Below are 14,893 nucleotides of genomic sequence, written 5' to 3' on the forward strand. Positions count from 1 at the left end.
TATGAGTGGTCTCCTTGACACACTAACCAGGCCTAAAAGAAACATTTTAATGTTTTCACTTGATCTATAGGTGTTAATTACCTTGTCACAATTTGTTTTCAAAAATGTTTTTTTTTATGCAGTTTTTTTGTCTTGCCTTTTTTAAGTTGTTTTGTTGCTTTCTCTCTTCTCATGTTCGCTGCTTCTGTTGACTGTCTTTAACATTCTCGATCTCAGGACACCGTGTTTTTGTTTTTAATGGCCGCCGTCAGCATTTTAACGGCTATCATTTAGGAGCTCTCCTTTTTCATTTCGCTTTACCTTTTCATGTTTTTTTTCCATTTTTATCGCAATTTTTCGAGTCGAATCTCCTCATGAAAAATGTTCCTAGCGGTCTCTCTCTCTCTCTCTCTCTGTTGTTTGGGGTTTCTGTCCTTCTTTTTCTCGTTCACCTTTTATCTCTCGCACACTATCTCTCTTTCTTTAACTTTGTTGATGGCGCACTTCGGTTGCTGTTATGTGGAGTGATATCATCTATTACGCTCATTTAGGCTGAATTATAGTAAAAAAGGTTTTATCATAAATGAATTAAGTAACATGTTCCAGCAAATCCTTGTTATTTGCTCTGAAACGAAGTTTAAAGCAACTATATTATTCATGTTGGTTTTTCATGCGATTTTTCGCTTGAACCATTTTTCGTTTGACCCATTCGACTTTTCGTCTTCAGAAACGCGATAAAGTGATGGCGCCCATTAATTTCCCCTAGAGTCTTTCAGCTCACTAGTCGCCAAGTGAGCGATTCACAGAACCTGTTTTGGAGACGTATTGTGATCGTGTAAAGGGTGGCTCTTAGAAGTTGATCTCCCACCCCGCCCCCACACCATTCCCTCCTACTGTTTCCCACGTAGCGTACCGTTGCCCACGCGGTGCGGTGAACCCCTCCCACCCCACGCTCACCTCACGCCCCTTCAATTTAAGCTAAAGCCAGCCTCACTAAGTCATGGCTTGCTACTGACGAAGCGAACCGCTCGACGTTCGTCTGAGAGCAAATCGCCCGACGTTAGTCGATTATGTTTTCTTTTTCGTCTTGGATTTTGCGTTTTCTGAAATGTTCTCTTATTTGGATTTTTGAGCTAAGGAGCACAATTGACGATTGATTTTGGTTTCTGTTTGTAACCTATATATTATTGACGGTCCACAATGTTGTTGAGCTAGCTTTGGTTGTCTTGCCTTAGAACGTACTTTTTTAAATTGTATATCTAGTTCCTCCGCTCCTTTTCTTTTAGCCTCAGTATCGAACAAATATGTTGTGCTTGACTTAATATAAAATCGAGTTTTTTGCATATGAAGTGGCAATTTAAAGTCAAGAGAACCACTGGTAAGAATTCAAAACACTATAAATAGATTCATTCATGCTTCAGTAGCAGCCGAAGAAACGTGTTTTCCAAGACCTGTCCTGGAAAGCCTGTTTCTTCGATCTTCGAATTGTTTTCCATGAGTTGTCCTGTTATGTGATTTTTGTTCGCTTTACCTTTCGTTCACGTTTTTATTTTACATAAGTCACGAATTTCACGTTTGAATTATGATTTACGATGCTCACTGTTCCAACTAATGAATTCTAAAAATTACTGACTCGTTTTTATTGAACATAAAATGTGGAATATACGCAATTTTGCATTACGTCATATTTGACTCCTATTGGAGCATTTTTTGCAATACAAATTATTTCGATAGTTTTGTTGTGCTATGTTTTTTAAGATTGATTCACGCTTAATGAACGTTTTTGTAGTCAAAGTAGATTAATTTCAGGGACGCTGGCGTGGTAAAATGAATCTTGAAGGAGATACGTTCGAAGTTTTTTGCGTATTTTTTTGTGTTGCTTGTAAATTGGTGTTTAAAATTGGCGTTCGAACAAATTTCTGGCCTTTGAAACCGAGCTGTTTGTACGTGCGGCAATTTGACTTTTTTCTTTTTGATTTTTTAAAATTTTACGAGAAGGTCATACATGTTAATGCATATTTGTAATTTTTGAAATAACCAAAGTGCAGTTAATGGTCCATATGATTTGGAATTGTTTAAATGGATTTACATGTGATTTTTTAGTTGTCCACGTTTTTGTAGCTTTTTTTGTCTGGTTTCTCACTCAGCTCATTAATGAGTGCTCTCCTTGGCACACTAACGAGGCCTAAAGAAGCATTTTATTGTTTTCACTTGGTATCTATTGGTGTTAATTACCTGGTCACAATTTGTTTTCAAAAATGTTTTTTTATGCGCAGTTTTTTTGCCCTGCCTTTTTTAAGTTGTTTTGTTGCTTTCTCTCTTCTCTTGTTCGTTGTTTCTGTTGATTGTCTGTAAAATTCTAGATCTCAGGAAACTGTGTTTTGTTTTTAATAGCCGCCGTCAGCATCTTAACGGCTATCATTTAGGCGCTCTTCTTACTTATTTCGCTTTACCTTTTGATAATTTTTTTTCCTTTTTTATCGCAATTTTTTGAGTCAATTCTCATGGAAAATATTCCTAGCGCTCTCTCTCTCTCGCTCTCTCTCTCCCTGTTGGTTGGGGTCTCTGTCCTTCTTTTTCTCGTTCACGTTTTATCTCTCGCACACTATATCTCTCTCTTTCTTTAACTCTGTTGTTGCCGCACCTCGGCTGCTGTTATCTGGCGCTGTTATATTACGATCATTCAGGTTGAATTATAGTATAAATGTTTTATCGTAAAGGAAATAACTAGCTCTTTCCACGAAATCATTGTAATTTGCTCTCAAACGAAGTTTGTAGCAAATATATTATTCCTGTTGGTTCTTTATGCAGTTTTTCGCGTGACCGATTTTTCGTTTGACCCATTCGACTTTTCGTCCTCAAACGGGATGAAGAAGTAGCGCCCATTGAAATCTCTTAGAGCCTTTCAGATCACTAGTCTCCAAGCGTGCGATTCACAGAACCTGTTATGGAGACTTATAGTGATGGTGTAAAGGGTGGCTCTTAGAAATTGATCTCCCACACCGCCGCCCACATCATTTCCTCACACTGTTGCTCACGCAGCGTACCGTTGCCCACGCGGTGCGGTGAAGCCCTCCCATCACCAAGCTCACCTCACGCTCCTTCAATTAAGCTAAAGCCAGCCTCATTAAGGCATGGCTTGCTACTGACGAAGCCAACCGCTCGCCGGTTGTCTGAGAGCAATGCGCCGGCATTAGTCGGTTATGTTTTCTTTTTCATCTTGGATTTTGCGTTTTCTGAATATTTCTCCTATTAGCAATTTAAAGCTGAGGAGCACAATGGACAACCGATTTTGGTTTCCGTTTGTACCCTATATATTATTGACGGTCCACAATGTTGTTGAGGTAGCCTTGGTTGTCTTGCCGTAGAACGTACTATTTTATTGTATGTCTAGTTCCTCCGCCCCCTTTTTTTAGCCTAAGTATCGAAAAAATATGTTTTGCTTCACTTAATATAAAATCGTTTTTTTGGATATAAATTGGCAATTTAAAGTAAGAAAACCACTGTTAAGAATTCATCAAAGACTAAATAGATTCATTTATGCTTCAGTAGCAGCCGAAGAGACATCCAATTGACCGACTTAATAGATGAGGCCTTGTTCTATTGTGACTGGTGGGCATTGTTCAATTGGTCTGCTTGTCCGTTACATTAGTTTTAAGTTTTTCATTCAATTCTTTGAATTGTTTTCCAGGACTTGTCCTGTTATGTGATTTTTAAAACTTCGCTTTAACTTTCGTTCATGTTTTTATTTTACATAAGTCACGAATTTCACGTTTGAAATATGATTTACGATACTCACTGTTCCAACGAATGAATTCTAAAAATTACTGACTCGTTTTTATTGGACATTCAATTGTGGAATATACGCAATTTTGCATGACGTCATATTTGACTCCTATTGGAGCATTTTTTGCAATACAAATTATTTCGATTGTTTTGTTGTGCTGTCTGTTTTATGATCGGTTCACACTTATTGAACATTAAGGTAGTCAAAGTAGATTGTTAATTTCAGTCAAGCTGGAGTGGTAAGGGGAATCAAAAAGGAGGTACGTTCGAAGTGTTTTTGAAATCATTTTTATTTGCTGTTAAACGAAGGTTGTAGCAAATATATTATTCCTGTTGGTTTTTTTGCAATTCTTTTGCTCGACAATTTTTTTTGACCCATTCGATTTATCGTCCTCTGAGAAGGGATAAAGAGCTGGCGCCCATTAAGTTCTACAGCGTTTCAGCTCAATAGTCTTCCAGTGAGCGATTCACAGAACCTCTTTTGGAGACTTAAAGTGATCGTGTAAAGAGTGGCTCTTAAGAAATTGATCTCCCACCCCGCCCCCACATCATTCCCTCCTACTGTTACCCACGCAGCGTACCGTTGCCCACGCAGTGCGGTGAACCTCTTCCACTTCCACGCTCACTCACTAAGCCATAGCTTGCTACTAACGAAGCCAACCGCTCGAAGGTTGTCTGAGAGCAGTTCGCCCGACCTTAGTTGTTTGTTTTCTTTTTAGTCTTGGATTTTGCGTTTTTTGAATTGTTCTCTTATAAGCAATTTGGAGCTGAGGAGCACAATTGACGATTGATTTTGGTTTCCGTTTCTACCTTATATATTATTGATGGTCCACAATATTGTTGAGGTAGCCTTGGTTGTCTTGCCTTAGAACGTACTATTTTATTGTATGTCTAGTTCCTCCAACCCTGTTATTTAAGCCTCGTTATCGAACAAATATGTTGTGCTTGACTTAATAATAAATCGATTTTTTTGGATATGAAGTGGCAATTTAAAGTCAAGAAAACCACTGGTAAGAGTTCAAAAGACTAAATAGTTTCATATATGCTTCAGTAGCAGTCGAAGAGACATCCAATTGACCGACTTAATAGATGAGGCCTTGTTCCATTGTGACTGGCGGGAATTGTTCAATTGGTCCGCGGCACCGTTACAGTAGATTTAAGTTTTTCATTCAATTCTTAGAGTTGTTTCCAGGACTTGTCCTGTTATTTGATTTTTAAAACTTTGCTTTAACTTTCGTTCACGTTTTTATTTTACATAAGTCACGAAATTCACGTTTGAATTATGATTTACGATACTCATCGTTTCAACGTTTGAATTCTAGAAATTACTGACTCTCTTTTATTAGAAATTAAGTTGTGGATTATACGCAATTTTGCGTGACGTCATTAACTCCTATGGGAGCATTTTTTGCCATTCAAATTATTTCGATTGTTTTGTTTTGTTGTCTCTTTAAGATTGGTTCACACTTACGGAACGTTAATTTAGTCAAAGTAGACGATTACTTTCAGTCAAGCTGGAGTGGTAAAGGGAATAAAAAAGGAGGTACGTTTGAAGTGTTATTGAAATCATTGTTATTTGCTCTCAAACAACATTTGTAGCAATTATATTATTACTGTTGGTTTTCTATGCAAATTTTTGCTCGACCAATTTTTCTTTTGACCCATTCAATTTATCGTCCTCTGAAACGGGATAAAGAGGTAGCGCCCATTAAGTTCTAGAGCCTTTCAGCTCACTAGTCTCCAAGTGAGCGGTTGACAGAACCTTCTTTGGAGACTTATAGTGATGGTGTAACGGGTGGTTCTTAGAAATTTATCTCCCACACCGCCGCCCGCATCATTCCCTCACACTGTTGCTCACGCAGCGTACCTTTGCCCACGCGGTGCGGTGAAGCCCTCCCATCCCCACGCTCACCTCATGCTCCTTCAATTAAGCTAAAGCTAGCCTCATTAAGCCATGGCTTGCTACTGACAAAGCCAACCGCTCGCCGGTCGTCTGAGAGCAATGCGCCGGCATTAGTCGGCTATGTTTTCTTTTTCATCTTGGATTTTGCGTTTTCTGAATATTTCTATTAGCAATTTTAAGCTGAGGAGCACAATTGACAATCGATTTTGTTTTCCGTTTGTACCCTATATATTATTGACGGTCCACAATGTTGTTGAGGTAGCCTTGGTTGTCTTGCCGTAGAACTCACTATTTTATTGTATGTCTAGTTCCTCCGCCCCCTTTTTAGCCTCAGTATCGAAAAAATATGTTTTGCTTCACTTAATATAAAATCGTATTTTTTGGATATAAATTGGCAATTTAAAGTAAGAAAACCACTCTTAAGAATTCATCAGGGACTAAATAGATTCATTTATGCTTCAGTAGCAGCCGAAGAGGCATCCAATTGACCGACTTAATAGATGAGGCCTTGTTCTATTGTGACTGGTGGGCATTGTTCAATTGGTCTGCTGGTCCGTTACATTAGTTTTAAGTTCTTCATTCAATTCTTTGAATTGTTTGCCAGGACTTGTCCTGTTATGTGATTTTTAAAACTTCGCTTTAACTTTCGTTCACGTTTTTATTTCACATAAGTCACGAATTTAACGTTTGAATTATGATTTACGATACTCACTGTTCCAACTAATGAATTCTAAAAATTACTGACTCGTTTTTGTTGGACATTAAATTGTGGAATATACGCAATTTTGCATGACGTCATATTTGACTCCTATTGGAGCATTTTTTGCAATACAAATTATTTCGATAGTTTTGTTGTGCTTTGTTTTTTAAGATTGGTTCACACTTAATGAACGTTTATGTAGTCAAAGTAGATTAATTTCAGGGACGCTGGAGTGGTAAAAGGAATCTTGAAGGAGATACGTTCGAAGTTTTTTGCGTATTTGTTTGTGTTGCTTGTAAATTGGTGTTTAAAATTGGCGTTCGAACAAATTTCTGGCCTTTGAAACCGAGTTGTTTGTACGTGCGGCAATTTGACTTTTTTCTTTTGATTTTTTAAAATTTTACGAGAAGGTCATACATGTTAATGCATATTTGTAATTTTTGAAATAAACAAAGTGCAGTTAATGGTCCATATGATGTGGATTTGTTTAAATGGATTTACATGTGATTTTTTAGTTGTCCACGTTTTTGTAGCTTTTTTGTCTGGTTTCTCACTCAGCTCATTAATGAGTGCTCTCCTTGGCACACTAACGAGGCCTAAAGAAGCATTTTATTGTTTTCACTTGGTATCTATTGGTGTTAATTACCTGATCACAATTTGTTTTCAAAAATGTTTTTTTTATGCGCAGTTTTTTTGCCTTGCCTTTTTTAAGTTGTTTTGTTGCTTTCTCTCTTCTCTTGTTCGTTGTTTCTGTTGATTGTCTGTAAAATTCTAGATCTCAGGAAACTGTGTTTTGTTTTTAATAGCCGCCGTCAGCATCTTAACGGCTATCATTTAGGCGCTCTTCTTACTTATTTCGCTTTACCTTTTGATAATTTTTTTCCTTTTTTATCGCAATTTTTCGAGTCAATTCTCATGGAAAATATTCCTAGCGCGCTCTCTCTCTCTCTCTCTCTGTTGGTTGGGGTCTCTGTCCTTCTTTTTCTCGATCACGTTTTATCTCTCGCACACTATATCTCTCTCTTTCCTTAACTCTGTTGATGCCGCACCTCAGCTGCTGTTATGTGGCGCTGTTATATTACGATCATTCAGGTTGAATTATAGTATAAATGTTTTATCGTAAAGGAAATAACTAGCTCTTTCCACGAAATCATTGTAATTTGCTCTCAAACGAAGTTTGTAGCAAATATATTATTACTGTTGGTTCTTTATGCAATTTTTCGCTCGACCGATTTTTCGTTTGACCCATTCGACTTTTCGTCCTCAAACGGGATTAAGTAGCGCCCATTAAAATCTCCTAGGGCCTTTCAGATTACTAGTCTCCAAGTATTCGATTCACAGAACCTTCTTTGGAGACTTATGGTGATGGTGTAACGGGTGGTTCTTAGAAATTTATCTCGCACACCGCCGACCACATCATTCCCTCACAATGTTGGTCACGGAGCGTACCGTTGCCCACGCGGTGCGGTGAAGCCCTCCCATCCCCACGCTCACCTCACGCCCCTTTGATTAAGCTAAAGCCAGCCTCACTAAGCAATGGCTTGCTACTGACAAAGCGAACCGCTCGACAGTCGTCTGAGAGCTATTCGCCCGACGTTAGTCGATTGTTTTCTTTTTCGTCTTGGATTTTGCGTTTTTTGAATTGTTCTCTTATTAGCAATTTTGAGCTGAGGAGCACAATTGACGATTGATTTTGGTTTCCGTTTGTACTTTATATATTTTTGACGGTCCACAATGTTGCTGAGGTAGCCTTGGTTGTCTTGCCTGAGAACATACCATTTTATTGTATGTCTAGTTCCTCCAACCCTTTATTTCAGCCTCAGTATCGAACAAATATGTTGTGCCTGACTTAATATAAAACCGATTTTTTTTTGGATATGAAGTGGGAATTTAAAGTAAGAAAACCACTGGTAAGAGTTCAAAAGACTAAATAGATTCATATATGCTTTAATAGCAGCCAAAGAGACATCCAATTGATCGACTTAATCGATAAGGCCTTGTTCTATTGTGACTGGCGGGCATTGTTCAATTGGTCCGCTGGACCGGTACAGTAGTTTTAAGTTTTTCATTCAATTCTTTGAATTGTTTCAAGGACTTGTACTGTTGTGTGATATTTGAAACTTCGCTTTAACTTTCCTCCACGTTTTTATTTTACATAAGTCACAAGTTTCACGTTTGATTTATGATTTACGATACTCACTGTTTCAACGTTTGAATTCTAGAAATTACTGACTCGTTTTTATTAGACATTAAATTGTGGATTATACGCAATTTTTCGTCAAGTCATGTTCAACTCCTATTGGAGCATTTTTTAATCCGAATTTTTTCGTTTTTGTTGTGCTGTCTTTGTTAACATTGGTTCACACTTAATGAACGTTAATGTAGTTAAAGCAGATATTTAATTTCAGTCACGCTGGAGTGATAAAGGGAATCAAAGAGGAGGTGCGTTCGAAGCGTTTTTGCGTTTTTGAGCTGCGTTTAAATTGGTGTTTAAAATTGGCGTTCGAACAATTTTTTGGCCTTTGAAACCGAGTTATTTTTACGTGCGACAATTTGACTTTTTCTTTTGATTTTTTTAAACATTGAGAAGGTCGTACATGTGTTCTAATAATGCATAGTTGTAATTTTTGAAATAACCAAACTGCAGTTAATGGTCCATATGATTTGGTATTGTTTAATTAGATTTGCGATAGATTTTTTAGTTTTCCAAGTTTTTTGTAGCTTTTGTCCCGTTTCTAAGTCTCATTAATGAGTGGCTTCATTGGTCTAATGAGGCCTAATAGAAGCATTTTAATCTTTTCACTTGATATCTATAGGTTTTAATTACCTTGTCACGATTTATTTTCAAAGAATTTGCCTTGTTATGCGCAGTGTTTTGCCTTGCATTTTTTCAGTTCTTTTGTTGCTTTCTCTCCTTATGATTGTTGTTTCTGTTGATTGTCTGTGAAATTCTAGATGCCAAGGCAATTTTTTTGGTTTTTAATAGACGCCGTTAGCCTCTTAACGGTTATTATTTAGGCGCTGTCCTTTTTTTAATTCGCTTTACCTTTTGATAACGTTTTTCGTTTTACATCGCGGTTTTCACGTTTGACTTCTTACTTCGCTCACTGTTTCTTCTACTGAGTGGATTTTAAGTTCTTTCGAGCTGTCATTTATGCAATATGGTGAATACTGTCAAAGTCAAAAGATCAAAATCAGAGAAGACAGGATAAACCGATAATGCCCGGTCATTAAGTCATTGAAAATTAGGTCAAAGTTCATTAGACTGTTTGCTAGCTGACATTGGTGTTACGGTTATTAGCTTTCAGCTAAGATGCTGAATTAAGTATAGTTTTAGATTCCAACTGAACCTGTACGCCAAATTGGAACACTTTCCGATTGTGCAAAAATCTCTCTTTTTCTCTGTTGCAATCCCAATGTGCATCAAGCGCGTCAATGGCGGCTATTTTCCGGCAATCTGCCGGCTATGTTTTAAATTTCATTTTTTAAGCCTATATGATCATGTGCGTTGTCCACTGTCATATTTTGATGTTGCTGGAAAATATTTCAGGTTCTGGTCATTATTGAATTCAGTTGTTTGGATTGTAATACAGGACTTGTCCTGCAATGTTTTTCTTTTAATTCGCTTTACTAAAGTTCACTGATTGTTCAATATTTTATGTGAAATGTTTCACACTTCGCTCATCCTACTCAACGTGATTTTAACAGCGGTTGCTGAGCTAAGTTATCAAATTAAACTATTTCGAGTCATGAAAGCGAAATCAAAAATAAAAATGGAGTAAGCCCATAAAGCCCACTTTTAGATGCCCGCTACTTGAACTTTCTTTTTTATATGTGTTAGTTACCATCTCTAATGCTTTTTTATTGGTACTAATCCCTGTGTCCTGTCGTTACGAAAAAAAAACTATGTCTAGCAACGAATGAATTAAAAAAAGTTCGCCACTTAAAAATGTTTTTTTTTTGTACAACAATTAAGTTTTTCCTTTTTTCTGTGCTTCCAATCCCAACCGGAATCAATATGTTGGCTGTGATTTATGGAAATCAATGTTGGCTTTTTTCGCAATCGGTCTATTTATCAATGGGCGTTGTTTTCCGGAAATCTCCCCGAATATTTGAATAATTTTTGTACTTTCGCTAAAATGATGTGATTTGACCTTTTCATTTCTGTTAATGACATTTTAAGCTTTTAATTTGACCAAATTTTCTCTGGCAGTTGTAATTAAAGCTGCTCCCAATCTGAGATATAACGATTATTTGGGTCCTATCGGTCTTTTTTTGCAACGTTCCATTTGATGGTTTTTGTCGTCTGGCCAATTTGACTTTTCTTCATAAGAAATTGGAGAAACTGATAAAACGACGGATGTTTACAAAAACTATTAAATAACAAAGCTCAAATGTATCAAATCACTGTACAACTCTCTAAAAACTGTTATGAACTATCTAAGGAATCCAAAAAAAGTAAGATAATAAGCTTTAGTAGAAAAGTTCTGAGTTTTCTGAATTAAGATATGGATTTTGTTGATGCGTTAGAAATATCTAAGAATGAAATGTGACAAAGATTTAGTTTTGAAATGCTACATTCACAGGTTTGTTTGTAACTTGCGAATTGTAATAAAAACATATGCGAAGTCTGTAGTCAATTATGGGTTGCTAGTCTAAGGAAGTAGCTGATAACCTTCGCTTATGCCAGTTTTACAAGCTCAAAAAACTCTTGTGTTCACTCCATTTTAAAACAAAGTATGATCAAGGAACATATTTTTTGAGAGAGCGTATCGTAAGATCCAACCACTTTTGATGTGTTTTCCGAAGAAATATTCAAAGAATTACGTCCTCATTTTTCTTCAATTTCACTTTAAGCTAGTTTGAGCAAAAGCGTGCATTTAAATGAACGTGTTAGCGCTTCCTTAAGAATAACGGAAATATCTCAAAAACGTTAAATCATCGTTACGTTCAAAGTTCAAATGAAACGGTAATCAAACACTTATGGACCTTCAAAGAGTTTGTACTAACTACTGATCAGTCCTTAATCACGATTAACTTTAATTTTAGTTGTGATTTTTGACAATGCGCTCATCGTTTTTATTAAATAAGCAATGTTCGCATAAAACTACGGAAAAGGCATAATTTCATCGATTGAAGTGCAACTTTTGTAAGTTTGGTCACCCGGTCAAGAAATTGTCTTTTATGAAGCTCCCTTGTACAGAATAAAGCATGTATAGTTTTTTGGTTGCTAATGCTGAGTGTATCAAATGATTTCACATTAGTAGCGTCGCCCGCAATATACTGAATCAAAGTGGACGCGCGCTACCAATCAGTTTGATTATTAGTTCCTGTCTGCTACTTTTAGCTACTAGTCACAATGACATCCTGCTCTACCAGGTTAAGCGATTATTTATTACTCTTTTCGGCTTCTTCATATTTGCTTTATCAGGAAATTTTTATCAGGCTATTTTGGTTTTTACAACTGTCCTGAAGAAAATGGGAGCGTGACTGAGCAAATAAACTAGTAATTTGGCGGCTCTATTGACGTTCCTTTATTTGCGTGTGTTTGTGTGTTAAAATAGGCGTTTGTGTTTATTATGGCGGCTGCTGTTGTTGATGTAGTTAGTGTCTCTTAATGGTTGAGTAAATGCAGGGGAAGGTTTAGGCGAGGCTGGTAGAGGGGAGGGGCGTTGGTGTTGTGTGTAGTGTTGTGCTATAGTTGACGTTTTTGTGGTTGAGCAGCTAAATGGCAGTGATAAGTAGTGATATCTGGATTCTTCCTGTTGTCTTGATGAATTATTGAATGCTCTCCTCTCTCCTCTAGAAATGCAATCCAGTCCCGATAGTGAAGCTCAATCTTCCCCAATGCATTCCACGCTTTCTTCCCACTCTCACTGTCTCTTTCTTTCCCTCTATCGTCCTTTTCTTCGTACCCCTCGCAGACAGCTCTGAAACCATTCCCAGGCATAATTTATTCATACCCCTTCCATCCAGTTCGCTGCGCTCTCAAATTTTCAACACTAAATTTACCACCAATTATCCACTGGACGTCTTTTTGTCTCAATGTAAATAACACTCAAATGTTATCTCATCTGTGAAAACATTCTCCTCCCCCGTCCGTGCATGTAAAAACATATTCATGGGCGAATTGAGCAGAAGGGGGGAAATGAGCGTGGTAGATTTAAATTTGCAGCACAAGGTCACGAGGAGTGAGTTGGTGGTAGTTGTGTTTTGTGCCTGCAACCAGTCAGCCACCAAACCAACCTTCTCTATTAGAAGTCTAAATTGAGTTGTTAAGCGACGGACGACATATTAATGTTCATCTATTTTACTCTTTATTTGCTTTCCCTTTCCCACCACAATAGCCGCTCGCTCACAGCTTTCAAACGTGCATTCAACCAGTCAAGCACCAACAACAGCCGCGCATGTATTGTACTGCTACTGCAGGACTAAAAGCGAACGGAACGAACGGAGTGGAGTGAATAGAAAAACAGAAGCGAAACAAGTTGGTTCGATCTTTGGTTTTGTTTGTGCTCTGCTCTACTTTTGTGTCATTGACTATTTCAGCATTCTGTGCAGCACAACATAACATCACCATAAAACCATTCCAACATATATTATCCCTCATTAAACATTTATCCAATATTCCAAGTGGCATAATTTCATATGCTTATATTGGCTACTTTCTCCATATCGGACATAGAGATATTTCCGCATCATGTTCAACTATGCTTCAACTATATTCATGTTGTTATTGTTATTATTTCAAACTTACAACGGCACTTTCAACCTCACTCTTGCGAGAATCAATTAAAATTTCTGTTTGTCAATAATATTGTTTATGATTTGGAGGAAAAAATTTTTTAGCCTTGGTACTTAACGATACCGCATTACTTTTTTAATATGAAAGTATATCGCTATTTTCTTTGAAAACATTTGGCATGAAGATCTAAGTGATGTGTTTTATCGGATTCAGATTGGATGGATTTAGATGTTTTTATGGCCATCTTTTACCCAAAATTTATTATGCACTGCTCGTTGTTTGTTAGTTTGTTTACCTGCAGAAAAAAAACAAAATGATTTTTTTCGCAACACATTTATGACAGAATCGTTAATATTTTATAAGTATATTGTTCTTGTGAAATCTCTCGGCGTAGTATTTTCTTCATCTAAGCTTTTTTAAATGAAAATATATCGCTAATGTTTCTAATCTGAGTTTTCTAGATTGTTCCTAAAAGCTATTGGCCAAAATTATTTCCGTTTGCATTCGAGATTTTTTCTTAGCGTTTTTTGCTTTTTATTTTTCGTGGTTTTCTAGTTTTTATTTTTTCTGTTTCTTTATGGTAGCTTTCTAAGGTTAAGCTTTAGGATTGTTGATAAGGGACAAAAGGTCAGCTCTGAAAGTTTCCCGAATTTACGCAATTTTCAGACACCTTTGTTAACAATGCTATCTCAAATTTGAAAAAAGCTTAAAAGGTCACCACGCTCCACGAGAACTATATGCCATGGAAATAGATTTACAGGTTTGTTATAAATGTTATACCGGTTGTAAGGAATTGCGATTCATGAAAACTTTCTATTTTAATGCGTCAAACAGAAAAACAGGTTTTTTTGAAAAATTTTATTATCTATTTACATCTTCTCGTCTAAGCTGCTATTTTTTGCTGTTTTAAAGCACCAGATTTATGAGCTCTTGATATCATAATAAACAATTCTATGGTTTTTGTGCTGTAGTACGATCTTTATTTGCAACTCTCTTAAAAGTCGAACGAAATTTAAGGAAGTTTCCGTGACCTAAGTTGCTCTTAATTAAAAGTGAAGTCTGTCGCTAAAACTAAAAGGACTGTAAGATAAGCCAATACAAGGGACTGATAAACGAGTGCTTAATGCTATTCTGCGGGAGGTCAGAGGTGCGATTCTCTCCTTGTTGCGCCGATAAAAATTGTTTGTCGGTTTATATTAATTGCTCTCAAATGACGTTTGTAGCAATTATATTAGTCCTTTCCGTCTTTTTTTTTGCGTTTTTTCGCTTGACCGATTTTTCGTCTGACCCATTTGACTTTTCTTCTTTAAAAATGGGATAAACAAGTAGCGCCGAGCGGGTATTAAATGCGCTTAGAGCCTTTCAGCTCACTAGTTTCCAGGAAACTGTTTTGGAGACTTATACTTATGGTGTGAAGGGCGGTTTTAAGAGGTTGACCCCCCCCCAACATCAGGCCCCCTCTCACTTCACCCCCCGCCCCAAATCCCCACCCCTGCACATCCTCGTAAGGGCCCCGTGCAGCCAAAACCGCCCTCCCACCTTTGCCCCTCCCTCACTGTTCCCCTCCCCGCTGCCATCGCCTCACGCCCCTTCAGTGCAGCTAGCATCATTATACCGTGGCTAGCTACTGACTGAGCGAATCGCTCGCCGGTCCTTTGAGAGCAATTCGCCCGATGTTAGTCGGTTATGTTTTTGATAGCCGCTTCGGCCTCTCAAAATTTGTTAATTGCTCTCCAATGAAATTTGTAAAAGTTATATTAGTCCCCTGGTAGCTTTTTTA

General features: G+C 37.4%; 2 protein-coding genes across 6 annotated transcripts in view; both read left to right on the forward strand.

The window, feature by feature from the left end:
- Positions 1-14,893, forward strand: part of LOC142339991 (serine/arginine-rich splicing factor 7-like) — a 447,863-nt gene that overhangs the window by 189,377 nt on the left and 243,593 nt on the right. The gene's annotated exons all lie outside the window — the stretch shown is intronic.
- The window catches only part of LOC142339372 (peripheral plasma membrane protein CASK-like), a 178,691-nt gene that overhangs the window by 83,949 nt on the left and 79,849 nt on the right, over positions 1-14,893 (forward strand). Inside the window, exon 1 of one of the 4 annotated variants that reach the window (XM_075389376.1) lies at positions 12,481-13,394. The exons of the other annotated variants lie outside the window; for them this stretch is intronic. The gene's annotated coding sequence lies outside the window, so the exon portion shown is untranslated. Of the gene's footprint in view, positions 1-12,480; positions 13,395-14,893 lie in introns of those variants that run through there. 4 annotated transcript variants of the gene reach the window in all.

This window comes from Convolutriloba macropyga, chromosome 5 (assembly GCF_964194025.1).
Source record: "Convolutriloba macropyga chromosome 5, txConMacr16.3, whole genome shotgun sequence".
Taxonomy (NCBI): Eukaryota; Metazoa; Xenacoelomorpha; order Acoela; family Convolutidae; genus Convolutriloba; species Convolutriloba macropyga.